Source organism: Falco punctatus (genome assembly GCF_963210335.1).
Source record: "Falco punctatus genome assembly, chromosome: 2".
Taxonomy (NCBI): Eukaryota; Metazoa; Chordata; class Aves; order Falconiformes; family Falconidae; genus Falco; species Falco punctatus.
In genome coordinates, this window is record NC_137581.1 from 117,127,082 (window position 1) to 117,142,198 (window position 15,117).

The window sequence follows — 15,117 nt, forward strand, 5'->3', positions numbered from 1 at the left end:
TTTATCCCCCCTGTGATAAGATGTATGTTTCACAGCTAGCTAGATCGCCATGGTACAGCACTAATAAACATGGAAATAGAAATGATCCAGCCCCGTACATAAAAAGCTCCCAGATGCACTTATGAGGTTTGAACTTTTCAAGGGTATGATCAAAGCCGAGCGGAGTGAATGGAAAGGCTCATATTGACATCAATGGGCTCTGGAACAGGCTTGATGTGTTGACAGCTAGAGAGATGCTCTGAAACTATCTGAAAAAAAAAATATTCAAGGTCTGATAGGACACTGTGGCAAAAGAGATACCATTGCTTCATTCTCTTCCATGTCAGGGAATTATCTCTGAGCTGTCAGCGTCGGTTTCTCGTTTTAGTGTTTATGTTTCTGGCTCATCTCTCACCAAATGGCTTTCCTTTTGTACGTATGACAATTGATTAGTAATAAAAAGCAACAGGGTCATAAAAGTAAACCACTTTGCATCTATAATATGAAATATTCTTGCACGCAGCCAAGTCTTATCTTCTTCAAATACTACCCACCACACACCAGAAAAGCCGAGACAAATCTGTTTCTGCTAACACAGCCCTGTGTGCGTTAGTGTGCCTTTACCCAGCCTTAGCGTTCGTTAGGCATTTTTAACTTTCCCCTAAGCTCTGATCCACCTTAAAAGCAGCAGTCACATTCCAATCGATTTGGTGAGATGAATGTTATTTACACTTCAGTTTGCACCTTTTTCTAAGATTTCATAAAAGAATAAATCCACACTTCCAGGGACGGCTGTGCGTGAGGAAGTCTGGGGCTGTTATGCAGAAGTGTTAGACACGTATGGGAATGTATTAGTAAGGGTCACACCTCCATCTTCAGATTTTTAAGTGACAGCAAGAGCATAAAAGACAGCAGGATGGCAAAGAGAGATTGATTGCATGTGGGGTTTTTTTTTCATCTCTATAACCATGGTTTTTAAATTGCTGAGCACTGCCATCCAACAACCTACAGGGATCACACCATCTAGGTGCACCTAACAAATAGAACAAATGAAGCTTTGATGAAATAACTCCTTTAAATTAGATATAAGGTGTATATGCTTCTTATGTATGCTATGTATGCTGTGACCAGGAAACTCCCAACATCAAATATCTTTCAAAACAGAGATTAGTAAAGACAATTTAGCGATACACCTGGTAGAATTCATTAGAGCAGCACTCTAATTCACTCGAGTAGCACTCTTTTGAAGACATCATATGTGCATGGAGACAGGTGGAAGCAATGCTGAGAAATCTACACTGAAATAGAGCAGCGTGTTGGACCACCTTTTAATGCTAACTCTTTCCCTCTTTTTTGCCTGCCTTTTCTCACATCCAAGTGTCAGAAGTTTCCCTAGCCATCACAAAAGTAACCGAGAAAATGTCATTGCTGTGCTCCCTCCAAATCGATTTGCTCGTGGATCCTGTAAAGCAAAACCAAAATGACGAGCCGGATCTCTGGGCTTACCTGAGGGGGGCCCGCTGCAATGCTTCAATCTGCTCGTGGCTGCCTCTGCGTTTTTCTGATCCTCCAGAAAGCTGGTCTAGAGGAGGAACCTAGTCAAACTCTGGTCTTGTAGTTAGTGTTCTTGGACATCTCGGTTGTGCTGGACACCCTGCTACCCAGGACAAGGTGATGCAGTCAGATTTGCTTTACAGTATCAGTGTTCCTTCCAGAAAGCTTCCAAACTGCCCAGTCAATCACAGTGTGGTAGAACGGTTTGGGTTGGAAGGAACCACCTTGACTTTGCTTTTGTAGTAGAAAAAAAAGCTGTAAAACAGCAGCACTTAACAGGGAATCTGACAAACCAGTGGTTTTTCTTACAGGTTTGGGAACTGCACGCAGCGGTGGACCGCATGCTGTGCTTTGGCCAGATCCTGGGAGAAGTGGTCAGAGAATAATGCTGTAAAGCCCAGTCCTCTTCTCCCTGTACTAGTGCAGGCTGTGCTCAAAATCAGTTGACCTAAAAATCAGCATGATCCAGACTCTGAACCACAGAAGCAAAAAAGCCGTGGTGGCCCGATCCCCAACCAGTACAACCACTCCGAGTTTTAGGAAGGCTGCTGGCTTGCAATGCCGCCTCTGCCGAGAAGCCTGCCATGATCCAGGCTGGGTCAAAGGAGGATGGCATTTGTCCTTGTGTGAACCAAGTTTTCAAAGGGCTCAAATTTTTAAATTTTTGTGGGTTTTTTGTGGTTTTGTTTTTGTGTTGTTTTTTTTTTTTAATTTGTTGAGGGTTTTATGAATGAAACCTGTGAAGCATTTAAATTGTCTTCACTAGTCAACAGCTCTCTTCCAAACTTTCTAGCTTTTCTACACTAATTCTTCCTTGTTTTGGTAATGGGAAAATCAGCTTGGGTTTGTAGGGCTTACAAGAAGCAAAGACCAGAAGAAAGGCCAATTCTGGATGATGGCCAATATGAAGGTCCTGCCTGGATGCCCACCTATGACCCTATGAACATGTGAGGTCTCACACAACAGTCACACAGTATTATGGGATATTTTATACATGAAGATTTTTATTTGCTTTTGGCTATGAATTTGAAAAGAACGGGTTCAATAGCACAGAAGTATTTCATAGGTTCATATTGGTTTTGATAAAATCTGTTTTAAAAATGATGTCAAAGAAAGCAAATAAAAGGGATTTCTTCTGACATTTTTAGTTTTAAGTAAGCATCATGAGTCATTTTAAAATGGCCATCATTGAAATGAAAATTTATTTGTGTAACTTATAGTTGTGACTGATGAGAATTTTTTTTTTAATTCCTAATTAAATGAAAAAAAAAAAAAAGTCCAGGAATCAACATACAGTCCCTACTCAAAGGAAGTAAAACTTGCTTTGCTACTCTCTTGGCTTCTGTTAGGTGTGCAAGTCTTGGAAAAAAATTGGCATAGTGTAGTAGTGTAATATGTGGAACAGGCAAGAAAGCAGCAGGAGCCTTGGTAGCACATGTCTTTGTCATAGGCCACCAGCAGCTGAGGGCTAGTAGGCAAGCTCTTGAAACTGAAGATCAAATTTTCAAGGTGAAGACAGAGGCCAAAGAAGAGGTTGAAAGGGGAAGGCAATGAGAGATTGCATGAGCAGGTGGGGATGACTGCACTAGTGGAAGCATTTTGCAAAAGGTTGCTGGGATCAGGAGGTCGCTCTGTTTGGGTCTACAGATATACGAGGAAAAAACAGTTTTTCTTCTCTTTTCTGATCTCACACTTGTGAAAATACTAACTAAAGGGAGTGAAGGGATGGGTCAACAACTGAGAGTGAGTAGTTCTAAGAAGAGCACAAAACCTGGCCCAATGGCCTGTACAAACAGTATGCACAGCAGATACCTGCCACCTCATCCATCCTGATGTGCTGTGTCTCTTATCGACCTGCTCAGCTGCCAATACTGGACACTTGGCCAGCTGGGGTGGTGAGGTAATCAGCCATCACCAGGATTGATCAGAGAAACAGGGAATGAGCTAGTGCTGACAAAACACGATGGCAATGTTTTCCTTTTTGTACGGAGTGAATTAGTGGTACCTTTTGATTTTAAGGGCACCGCAAGCATTAACATGGGTGCGTAGCAGTCATGCGGCAATGGATGTGAAAGAAGTGAGCAGCTAGGAGGAGCTGAAATAAGTCCTCCCTGAGGGTTTTCTCTTGTGCTACTCAAAGCATTTCCCCTACGTTCCATGCTACGAGTACGTCTGGCTCGACTTTATACCAGCTCATCCAGCACTGTCACGGTAGCTCATTCCTGTCTATTCACACAGCATGGCAAAGCAAGTAAAAGTTGTCCTATCGAAGCCCGGGCTAACAAGAGGAGGCTATTTTTAGCATGAAAGTGAGTTTAACAAATGGATTGTAGCTAAGGCAGCGTGACAGCCCTGCCGACTAATTAATACAGACACCAAAGGTGATTTTGTAACGGGGCCAGAATCACTACTACGCCGAGCCTTCAGACCAGGCAGGTTTTGCAGCAGGGTTGTGTTGCCCGACCAGAAAAGGCAGCCCAGACCTGCCCTAGCACACCATGCTATGAGACAGAGAATAAAAATATTTTCTTGTTTTGTTTGGCTTTGTTAATCAGAACTCTTATTACATGCAGCCTTTCCCTCTTTTATTATTCATAAAAGTGTCTAATAACTGCTGAGATGGGCCATGGAGGGCTGGATCGAAGCCCTCCAGCTATAGAGAAGGATCAAAACCCCTTCTCTGTAGGGTGGAAGGTAACAACACTGGCACAAAAATGGGACCGAAATCAGAACCAGAATTGGGATTTGATATTTTCTTCCTAGGCTTATCGTGGTTCCTGGCCAAACCCTGTCCGCTCTTGTGTTTTAAGGGCTTTACAGATGCCCAGATTTTTTAACAATTGGCATGGATTACCGAAAAGAAAATACACCAGGATCTTCATTAATCTCTCCCCCAAATTTCCCACAGATCTTTTTAAAGAATACAGAATGCAATTCCCCAGAAGATCATTTTATAGCAAACAATTTTATGATCACAGAGTTTTCCCACAAGTGAACTAGCTTTGCCTGCAAGACAGTCTTTCTGTGCTCTCTTTTTCCTTGAATTCCTATTAAATTTTGCTGAACCCACATGCCTTTAAATAGACGTTTTCTTCTGTAGGCTGTCCTGTTTCAGGAAGTTCTCAGCTAGCCATTGCTAAGCTTCTCTTTTGAAATTATTATCTCAGGAGCTGCTCCCCAGGGAAATTACTGCAATCCAATCACCACAAATGTAAATTAAATCAGCATCCAATATAACCACAGTGGTTTGTGTTCCTCCCCACTCTTTTCTCCCTTTGAGAAATCTAATTCTGGAACTACTGGAATAAATTCTACTCCCCACCTCCCATAAGGAAATAGCTGCAATGATCTGAGTGCAGATAGAGTCTGTAGGAAATCACAGTACACTTAGTTGTATGCTTACTCTGGTTTGTGACTTCAGCAGCTTTCCTTCTTCTTGGCCTCTCTCCTCTTCTGCCTTTGCCCTGTATTTTCTGCGGTAGGTTGGGAATCCCACCGCCTGTGTGAGACGCTGCCTACAGCATCCCACATGGGAAAGATGTGCTGCCTGGTGTGCAGGTTTGGAAACACGCCTCAAATGAGCTGAGATGTAGAACTGGTTAGCAAAGCATTGGGTTGATGATTCCCTGCGAGATGCAGCATGTGCCTTGCCTCACCACTAAGGAAAAGATAGAAAATCGTTGAGGTTGGAGAAGTGAAATGTGAATTGGGGAAAGCACCAGGTTCTATACGTTAGCAACCGATAAACCAAGAAAAGGAAAAGGGTAGGTAGGTAGGAGCTGTGGGAACGATGAAGAAAGTTGGAAGCCTTTGGAATTCAATATCACAAGAACAAAAGTACGTGGGTTACCTAAAATTGTCCCTTCAATCTCAATCCTTCCTCAAGAACAAACTCAGCTCCCTGCGGCAAATATGTGCGTGCAAGTCTGATAATTCAGCTAGATAGCGAGCAAGCCAGCAAAAAGCCTTCAGCTGTGAGTCCCAAGTCACTAATTGGTCTATGTCATGTTCAAAAAAGCCAATGCTAGAACAAATTACTCTGAGTGCCACATTTAAGGTCATTTCACAAGAATGGGATAGTAGGTAGAACAGTGACACTCTTTCTTCAAAATAAAAGGTCAACTGATATACACACAACCTGCAATGATAAAACCTGGGATTATGAAAAAATTACATATTTCACACTTAAAAGCTATTCTATATCACTTTTTATGGGGAAAAAATGTTCTCTTTGGCATCAGAAGTGTTACCCACCCAAAAATGAATGTTATTGAAATAGCTGCTACAAATGTTGAAAGAATCTTGACATCAGTTACACTGCGGTACTTTATATTTTAATATGCAGAGCTTAAAACTTGCAGCAAATTGCCAGTCACCAAATGCAGCATGATCTTACTCTTATGCCATTTACATAACTGTGTTTTATTCACATTGTGTGAAAGTCTATCATCCCTATTATTATTATTATTAATAATAATAACTAATCAACATTAAAACAACAGTCAGAGGTACCAGTGACATAAAGAACAGACAAAATCAAAGTTCCTCATAGTCCTGAACAACGCTGGGAATCTAAATAGAAATATAAAAATACTGGATTGTTTTTTCTCAAATGCAAATATACAGACGTATATACATTCATTTACTTCTGCTCAGCAAGACTATAATTTTCCTTATGAATACATATTAGGTAGGAATGGTAAGCATCATACAAAATATTTCTCTTGAGTTATAAGAAAACATTTAGCTAACATTAACATGAGTAGTTGAACTTGTGCAGGCATCATCCAGCAATTTATATTGACAGCCACTGTTGGTGTCAAAGCATATCACTGCTAGTGGGTATTGGATTTTTATGTCTTGGAATGAAGATGCAATGCAGCTGGGCCATAACAAAAAAACCCTTTTATTATGCAGGCAGTATAGGCTTTGACATATATATGAAATACTTCCAGTTTTTCATTCTGCCTTTCTTAAGTTTTCTAAATATCCCTGGTCCCTACAATGTTACTACTGAGCAACTTCACCTAGTCTCAGAAAGGAAAGATCCTTTATGCAGAATTTATAGACACCCATTAAGTGGTGGAAAATTGAGAAAATTTGAGAGGTAGAAAAGGCGAATGAATCAGTGCAACCATTATACACTTTCTGGCAAGTAGTGGAGGTCAGAGAAAAATCGGGGACAATTCCATCAATTGTAAACATAGGCAGGAATAGTAAGAAGTAGTTTAAAAGTGCACTTAAGTATGCAGCTGTATTCCAACGGATGGCATAATCTAAGGAGTGATAGAGGCACAGACTGGTAATGTAATGTAAGCAATTAGTTCTGGCAGCTACAAAAGAACTGGTGAAGCAGAAAAATCAGTCTCAAGAACTAATCTGTATCTACACAATAGCAATGTCTTGATAACACATCTGAAACATGGCAGTTCAAACAGACAGGACAGAGGAGCTGTATGGATGGCTCAGATAGCTGTCACCCACTAATGACTCACAGCCAGGTGGAAGCAGGGAATTATCATTTGGGAAAGCTAAAAGGAAATACAGGCAAACCACCTACCATTTAGAAAAAAAAAATAAAATTTAAAATGTGCCTCAGTGGGTGAGGTCAGGAAAAAAATCACTTAATTTTAAATTTTACAAGGCAGTTTTCCCAAAGCAAACTGCTTGTTATGCATCAGTAGATGTAAAGTATTGTATGCACTTACAGTACACACTGCCTCTGACTCCACAAATCACTTTTAAATCTATTTAAGTTTGTACAGATGCACCATGCAAAGAACATAATTGCAAATTAGACTTGTCTAAATTATTAATTTTTTCTGCATTTTTTTTCTTTGCACAGTTATGTAAGCAACTTTCCCAATTAGCTTCCTTCTAGGTGATCTTCACCAAATCACATCTCTATTTTTCCATCTATGACATGCAACAGTAACACTCGTTTCCCTCTACGAGCTACCCCGAGTGCTATGGCATAGATGAGATCATCCCAGTACTCAGCCTTTTGCATCTGCCTGGTGCCTCCAGCCGAGGGACAGCGTGTACCCCCGTAGCGGTGCCCACCATCCAAGCGCAGTGCATCTCCCACGCCCTGTGTCAGGCATCCTGAGGACCATTCCTCCTGCCTGACCCAATTTACTTCGGTTCATACCAAAACATGCTTGGGTGTGCGTACAGGCTGGACTATTTCCCTAACCCAAACCTGCCCTCCCTGTTCCAGCCACCGAGGGACCTCTAGCCTACTGCACCAGGCTGGAGCAAGCCTGAAGCAAAATCCCCAAAAGGCACGCAGCATGGATATCTGCGCCAGCTACTCCACTCGAAAGTCACTGCTATTGTAAGTTACTATTTATTAATGTAGGTGTAGCATATAGCGATAAAAAGTAGTTCAGGTCTCTAGAATAAATGAAGCATGGGTACCTACAGTTCTCACCACGAGCTCCTTTGTGGATTTTCTGGTGCCTCTGAAGGTTGAGCTCATGCTGTTACCTGGGACATTAATAGAATCTCTCTATTTGTCCAGCTACCCATTTCTCCCAGAAACAGGAACATAATGTCCTGGACACACCTCTACAATACCTGAGCATAAACTGGTCCAAGGTGTTACAAGCTACTGGGAAGGAGGAAGTGCAGGGAAGAAGAAAATCACAGATTAAAAGTAGATAAATATCGCTGCCTTAACAAAGAAGGCTAAAGAACTTCCTAAAACACAGTCCTGAGCATTAAAATTACGCTCAAACAGCTCTTCTAAGACAGACCAAAACAATAGTGTTTTTTTTAACGTAGTCCCACACCAATTTTGAGATTTAAAAGGATATTAGGGTTGGGTTTTGCTGTCATGCAGTGTTTCTGACGAGCAAAAGGAAACTTGTTTGGATACCCCAAGCTGTACATTCCTACAGCTGAAACTATTTGTCTTTGGACCCAGCTCAGTATTCTGTATTTAAAGCACCTGGTGTAAGTATATATATATATATATATATATAAAACTTTGTGTGTGTGTGTATATGTATAATCTTTGTGTGTGTATATGTATATATATATATTAAAAAGAATTCTAACCTACTAATATATTAATCTATACAAAGCACTCATGCAGGACTGTTTATTTTTAATTGAAATATTCCACTAGTATTTCCAATGGTTTGGAAATGGGTGCTGTCTATAAAGCCTTTACCTGACCTCAGGGGCTGCTGGCTGGCGGCTGTCCCGGCACGGGGCGAAGGGCCAGGGCAGCGGCCCCCCTCCGGCAGGGCTCACCCCCCACCTGCCCCCCGTGCCGAGCCTGGGATGGCGATGGGACACTTGCTTTGCTACCGCAGCCGCTCTGCCATAGCTCAATACACCCACAACACCGCTGGAACTTAGCCCAGGTGTAACACAGTTTTCTCATCCCTTTTGTAATAGGTGTATTTATTTTTGTTTTCCTATTTTGAAAACTCACATTCCTCTCTTCCAGCCTGCTGTTCACAAATAAGTATTTTCTGCAACAGCTGGATTTGGAAATGATTTAGGATGATGTTGGATTTAAGGCATTTTTTCTCATCTCTAGAATGTACCCGGTTCGCTGTGACTCGAGCACAAAATTATCTCTCACAATTAACTGACTCCAAGCTGTGGCAGCAGGAGAGGAGCCAAGCCTGCTGAAGCACCTGAAGAAGCGGTGCCATGAAGAAGAAGGGGCAGAGAAATCTCTGTAAAATTTTAACCATGCTTTCCCTGCTCTGAAGCAAAGGGCAGGGTTTTTTACAGTTCTTTAGCAGAGGAGTATTGCTTAGCTCCTGATAAAGTATACGCACTGTGAAAGTTATTTTTAAACATCAATCATCTTTCAAAGTTTCTCAGTATATCACCTGCACAAAGTTTTTACAAGACAGGAATTTTTAAAAGGTCTATTATTTTGAACTTGCAACTGACCTTATAATTGAACAAAATAATAAATATGGCAGTGGATGGCAAAAGACTTTAGGAACCTGTCTGAAATTTGTCTTTAACTTACAATAATTAAGTTGCAAAGTCAGAAAAGCAGGAAGAAAACTCCAGACTCCTTGATCAGGTGGACCGTTCTTATTTTAAAAGTAGCTCAGTTCAGCCTTAGCTATGGATCTGAGTGGCGTCTATAGAATAGATGGCTAAAAATATTGACTCTCTTCTCTCTTCCTGCTACTAACTAGAAAGAGGAAAATACTTGGTATAAAATGTCATATCAAAACACAAAACTCCTATTGTGATTCCTTTTAAGAGCTATCACAGCCTCCCTTCATTTACTTCCTATCGCTTTGGGTGTGAATATGTTACCAAGGTATTCAATGAACAATTACATAGGATGGAATAACTTATGAATTCACTTCTGATAGTACATCACACCAGCATTTCACACAGTAACTCCGGTGAGGGAAGCAAAATGTTGGTTCAGCATGACATGACATCCCATAGCACTTGGCAGAGTAACTCAAAGTCAACCCACGCCATCGCAGTGGTTGCCCATACAAAGCAACGCTCTCCTTGGAGGACTTTCAGAGTCCTCCTGCTGTGCATGTGGCAGAGATGGCCTCACGGGGGAAATGGGGTCAGAGGCGGTGTTAAGCTGAGTCCCCCTCAAGGATGGGTGGCAGTGGGTGCTGTGACCCTGGGACCTGTGTAGGTCAGCATGTGCCAACCCGTCCCATGGAGGAAGTCATGAGATGGACCCTGCACCCATCACGGGTCCTCTGCCCCTAACTCGCCTCTCCCCCGTGCCTCCCAGAATGCTTACTTCTTCACCACACACGAATTTACCATAGAACAGCAAGAATTACCTTAAATTACAGATGCTTTCTTTTCTCACCTGTATTAGTAGCCCTCCTGCAAAAAGCACTTTTGTAAATGTCATGATGCACTGGAATCAATTGTAGTACATACCCTTTAAATAAAACAACAAAGTAATTCCTGAGAGCCATGGTATTTCAAGACATCCAGGGTAAACAGAAAATTTTATTGGTGCTTGCGTTTATTCTCGGGTGATCCGACAAGAGAGCAATACAAGATAAAAACGTGGTTGTAGCTGAGACATAACCAGGAGATTTTACTATGCATGTATTCTACTCTCCATGGGAAGAGAAGATAAAGCCAAGTGTGGTTTCCTAAAAATGTGTGACCAGTGGATTATTTCCTGCTTAATAAAACATAACTAAATGCATCTAAGTTTCTCCAGATGGATATTATTTATGAGTTGGGGAAAAGATAAAATTAATAGGAACATCAAAGATGCGCTGAAAAGTTTCCTGATTAAATATTATCTGACCTCCAAATGTTCTTCCTCTGCATTTCCTGCAGCAACGTGGTTATTAGTCAACCCATTAACTATTCTTTCTACAGAAACACAGATATCAGGTTTATAAATATCCAAATCAGAGCTGGAATTTAAACTTCACGTCGATTTAAGCCCTGTTCCACAAGGTGACTTTTTTTTTTTTTTTCAGGGACCAGATGCCCTGGCTCTATCTATTTGCATCACTCCCCTGGCAAAAGAGGGAGCACATGCTTTTCACGCTCCGGATTTCTCCAGCACAGCCAACTATCCATCACCCGCGGTGCTGGCCAGAGGGATCGCTCGGCGTGCACGATCATAGCACACTGCTTTTGTTACGGCAGGAGTCCTTTTGTAGATAATAGCCTGCAGACCACTGTGGTGACCAAGCTCTAGAGGTATTTATCATACTTAAAATGTGCTCACACACCATGGTTCAGAGCACTCAATGAGCTTTATAACATGGAAATGCGGGCACTGCTCTGTCCTGAAGTCAAGGAGATTTGAAGGATTCAGAAGGACTTCTCAGTTCTCTTTCTTCTACCCGCACCATGCCCCTTACTTGAAGCATGTATCAGATAAACTTCTTTCTTTTTTTTTTTTTTTTTTTAATTTTTCCATGCAAAAAATTACAAGGATTATAATCCTTGGGAGAGCTCCACCCAGCCGTCAAACCTCTGCACTCCAAGTTTTCTGCCACTTCAGTGCTATCTCTCTCTGAAAACCCAAACCTGCTGGGAGAAGCTCACATCTGCAAATCCCAAGAAGCTCTTCAGGCTTGTCATGAAAAGCAGATTCTAAGTTGGCGCTTCACAGAAAACAGAGACGGGAGAGTAATAGTCTAGGTTAGACAGAATTTCATTAAAATAAATAATACATTCTGGGTATGTTCTTAAGGAGTTTTACGAACATGTGTCAAAACACTTCAGCGATAATTGTCACTATTACTCCCCTTGCTAGACTGTAGCTTTTACTACTGTAAGCAGAGATTTCCAGGAACATACCTGCTGTCCCCCAGCTCCTGCCAGGCAGGTCACGGAGGGCCAGGTTGGGACCTCTGCCCGCCCTACCGCATGGCTGCAGGGCAACACGGGGGGCTGCGGTGGGTCAGGGAATCAGCCCCAAGCATGGTGAGCACCAGCAATACAGAATGAAAAAACATGCAATGAACAGTGAGGCTGCAACAACGCCAGTGCCACCCATCACCCATCACTGCAAAACAAAAATACCAAGTATGAGTCCCAGGCAGCGGCTGCAGGAGAGTCGCAGACGTTACAGACAGGGCATTCCCACCTGAAGCCATCATCAAGGACAAGAGGCAGCAGAAGAAAGAGGGGTCTCTGATCTGCATAGTAAATTCTTTGTGTTTGTTAAAAATTTGTCAGATAATTGATTTACTGAATTTCAAGGACTCATATCATTCTATCGGAAAGTTTAATTTACATCCCGAAGTAGCCGGCTGTGTTTGCTGAGCTGACTTGATCACACAGCACTTTTCAACGGATTTAATCTTCGCATATCCATAGAGAACTTCCCTTTCAAAGACAAATCGGTGCTACCCTGAGAAGTCCATGTACAGCTCTGGGGAGGCCAGCTGCTTCAGCACATGCATTAGAAATGCAGACTAATCTTATCCTGCGCTATAGGTCAGCAGCAGTTGCTGCTGAATGCATCCAAGACCCGGATATTTTTCAAAGAACACCTCAAATGGCCGTGCTTCACGCTAGGTGTTCCTGCCTCATCTGCAACAGCTGAGTGATCTTTCAGTGCCACAAACACTGAAATCCTGGCATAAACGTGCCATGGGACAAGCTCTCCTCAATCATATTACCCTTTTCTACGTCCACAAGGACATCAACACTGACTGTGCTAGAGCAAAGGCAGTTTTTGCAGAGGATGAAGACTGTCAGTGTTGTCAAGCTCCTGCAAATGTTTAAATTCTGAAATGGGTCATGAGGCCACATAACTCCATATGAACACAAAACTACAGATTTTTTACCATGCATCTATAATACAAAGACTGGCAAAATATTCCCAACTAATCTCCTCTGTAAGCGGTACCTCTTCCTCAACCTTTCCCCGTTGGAGAGCTCTCCACTGGCTGCTCGGGCTTTGATGGTAGTTTTGTTGTTGTCCTGTATTTTTACAGGTAGGACAGTTTTGTTGTACGCTGTCAGTATTCATTATTTTAAGGAGTAACTGGAACGTGTTAGGTCGCTGAAATTAGGATTCACTTTTCCAAATGGCTCCGCTGTGGGAAATAAGCTTCCCCAGGCACATTTCAGCCCATGAATCCCTCACTATTCAGCTCAGCAGCTGGGTAGCTGTTATTCACAGGGGGGTTTCACCCTGTGAAGATGGCAGGGGGCAGAAGGAGCAGGAGCCAGGAGAACCCCAGCGTGGAGCACAGACTCCTGACCAGGGCACGGGCCCCCGTCTGGGCCAGGGGCAGCAAAGGGGTCCCTCCAGGGAGCCAAGGTGATGCTCAGCGAGCCCAGCCAGCGCACGGGGCCAGGCATGGGACCCTGGTCGAGGCAAAATGGTGGCCCTGGGCTCAGGGGGAGGGGTCCTAGATGCAGGTTCGGGGTGGGGACAGTTGGGGAAAGTAGGGCTTGTCAGTCCCCATGGGTCACTGACACAAGATCATGGAATCATAGAATAGTTTGGGTTTGAAGGGGCCTTTAAAGGTCATCTAGTCCAACCCGCAACGTCCTTGGAAGCATTCCTTTTCAGAAGTTACCTTTTACCACCTACAACACTTCAATGAAAATAGTATGAGAAAATAAGAAAAGTTTCTAAAACATCCATGAGGGCACTCTGAGAGTAAGCAAATACCCAGCTTAATTTTTGCAATAACTTTGTTTTCAATGACAGTTTATACATTATTAAAATTAATATAAATTAATACAAAATGCTACTATCCACAACAAAATTATTTAATGGGTTGTATTCACTAGTTGTTTACACTCATCCTTCTTTTCCAGAGTTCAGTTGTAAGAGCAATTATATTTTCTTGCAAAAGACTTTAGTTGTCATCTCATGAAGAGTGTCAGTTCTATCTTATCTGTTTCTTACGCAGAAACAATACAGATTAAAAATTTGGGGAATCAGTTACTCACGAAATCCCACTTAAAAGTTAGTTTAAAAACTAAGCTCCTACCAGAAAGATTTTGTTTATTCCTCATTACAAGTACAATTTGCAGAATCAGAACAGAGTGAAATTTAAATACGCATGTGTGTAATACAACACTTACATCTATGTTTAAAAGTTATTTTGCAAGGTCTATATCACAACAAACTCCAAACCCTTATTTTTGTCCTGTCTCAGCTTTGACCTACCACTTGGCTATATGCTGCATTATCAGTACAAGATAACAAATTAACTAAAAGTACATACTTATGATGCAAGTGCTGTGCCTAAACATTAGAAGTAAATCCTACATGCAATTAAAAGACGCCCTGACATATTCTTACATGAGCATTTTCTTTGTTTCTGAGCTATCGGTTGAGAACACAGCAACACCAACAGCCAAGCTGGGTGCACTGCATTGGTACCGTACCCATACATCATGACAAATAATGAAAGTGCAAATACTATTAATTCAACTACACAGCTCATTATGATGAAAAATTTATTTCCAGATACCTCCTTGATTAATGACTAATGCCTGGTTAATCTTAAACATATCCAATAGGAAAGAAACTAAAGTCAATGAGAGGTACCTGACAGCAGACTGAACACAATTTATCACTTCAATGAATAGTCCATGGCATCGTTTACTGTGCATACAAACACACACAAACACTTCCACAACCTCCCTGGAATAATGAAGTATCTAGAAAATACACAAAAGGACAGAAAACTCGTGAGGCATATAGTATAGGTATTTGCATAGGCAGTAGACAAAGACAGCTGTGAGAAAGAGAGAGAAAGAAGACACGCTGCCTGAAAAGAAATCTGGTCTGCTCTCTTCTGCTGCACTCACTGGCATTTTAGAAGTTGCCAAAATTGTCGGTGCTTTCTGCTTCAATACACCTACCCAATTTCCTCAAATGTTTGGAGTTGCATTTCAACTGGACAGATTTACTCCTTCAAGTGCTTAAGAGCATACTCTGTGCATTACAATTGTTGATACCTCAGATTTCTGTGGTGCATCTTCAGAAGAATTATAAAGGTGTGATAAATAAAAAGTGCTGTATTTTGTCCTCTGCACTAAATTCTGTCATATTAAGCCCAGTCCTTCAAAACATTTACATGCATTTAACAAGTCTTGAATCTAGGAACAGAGCCTTCG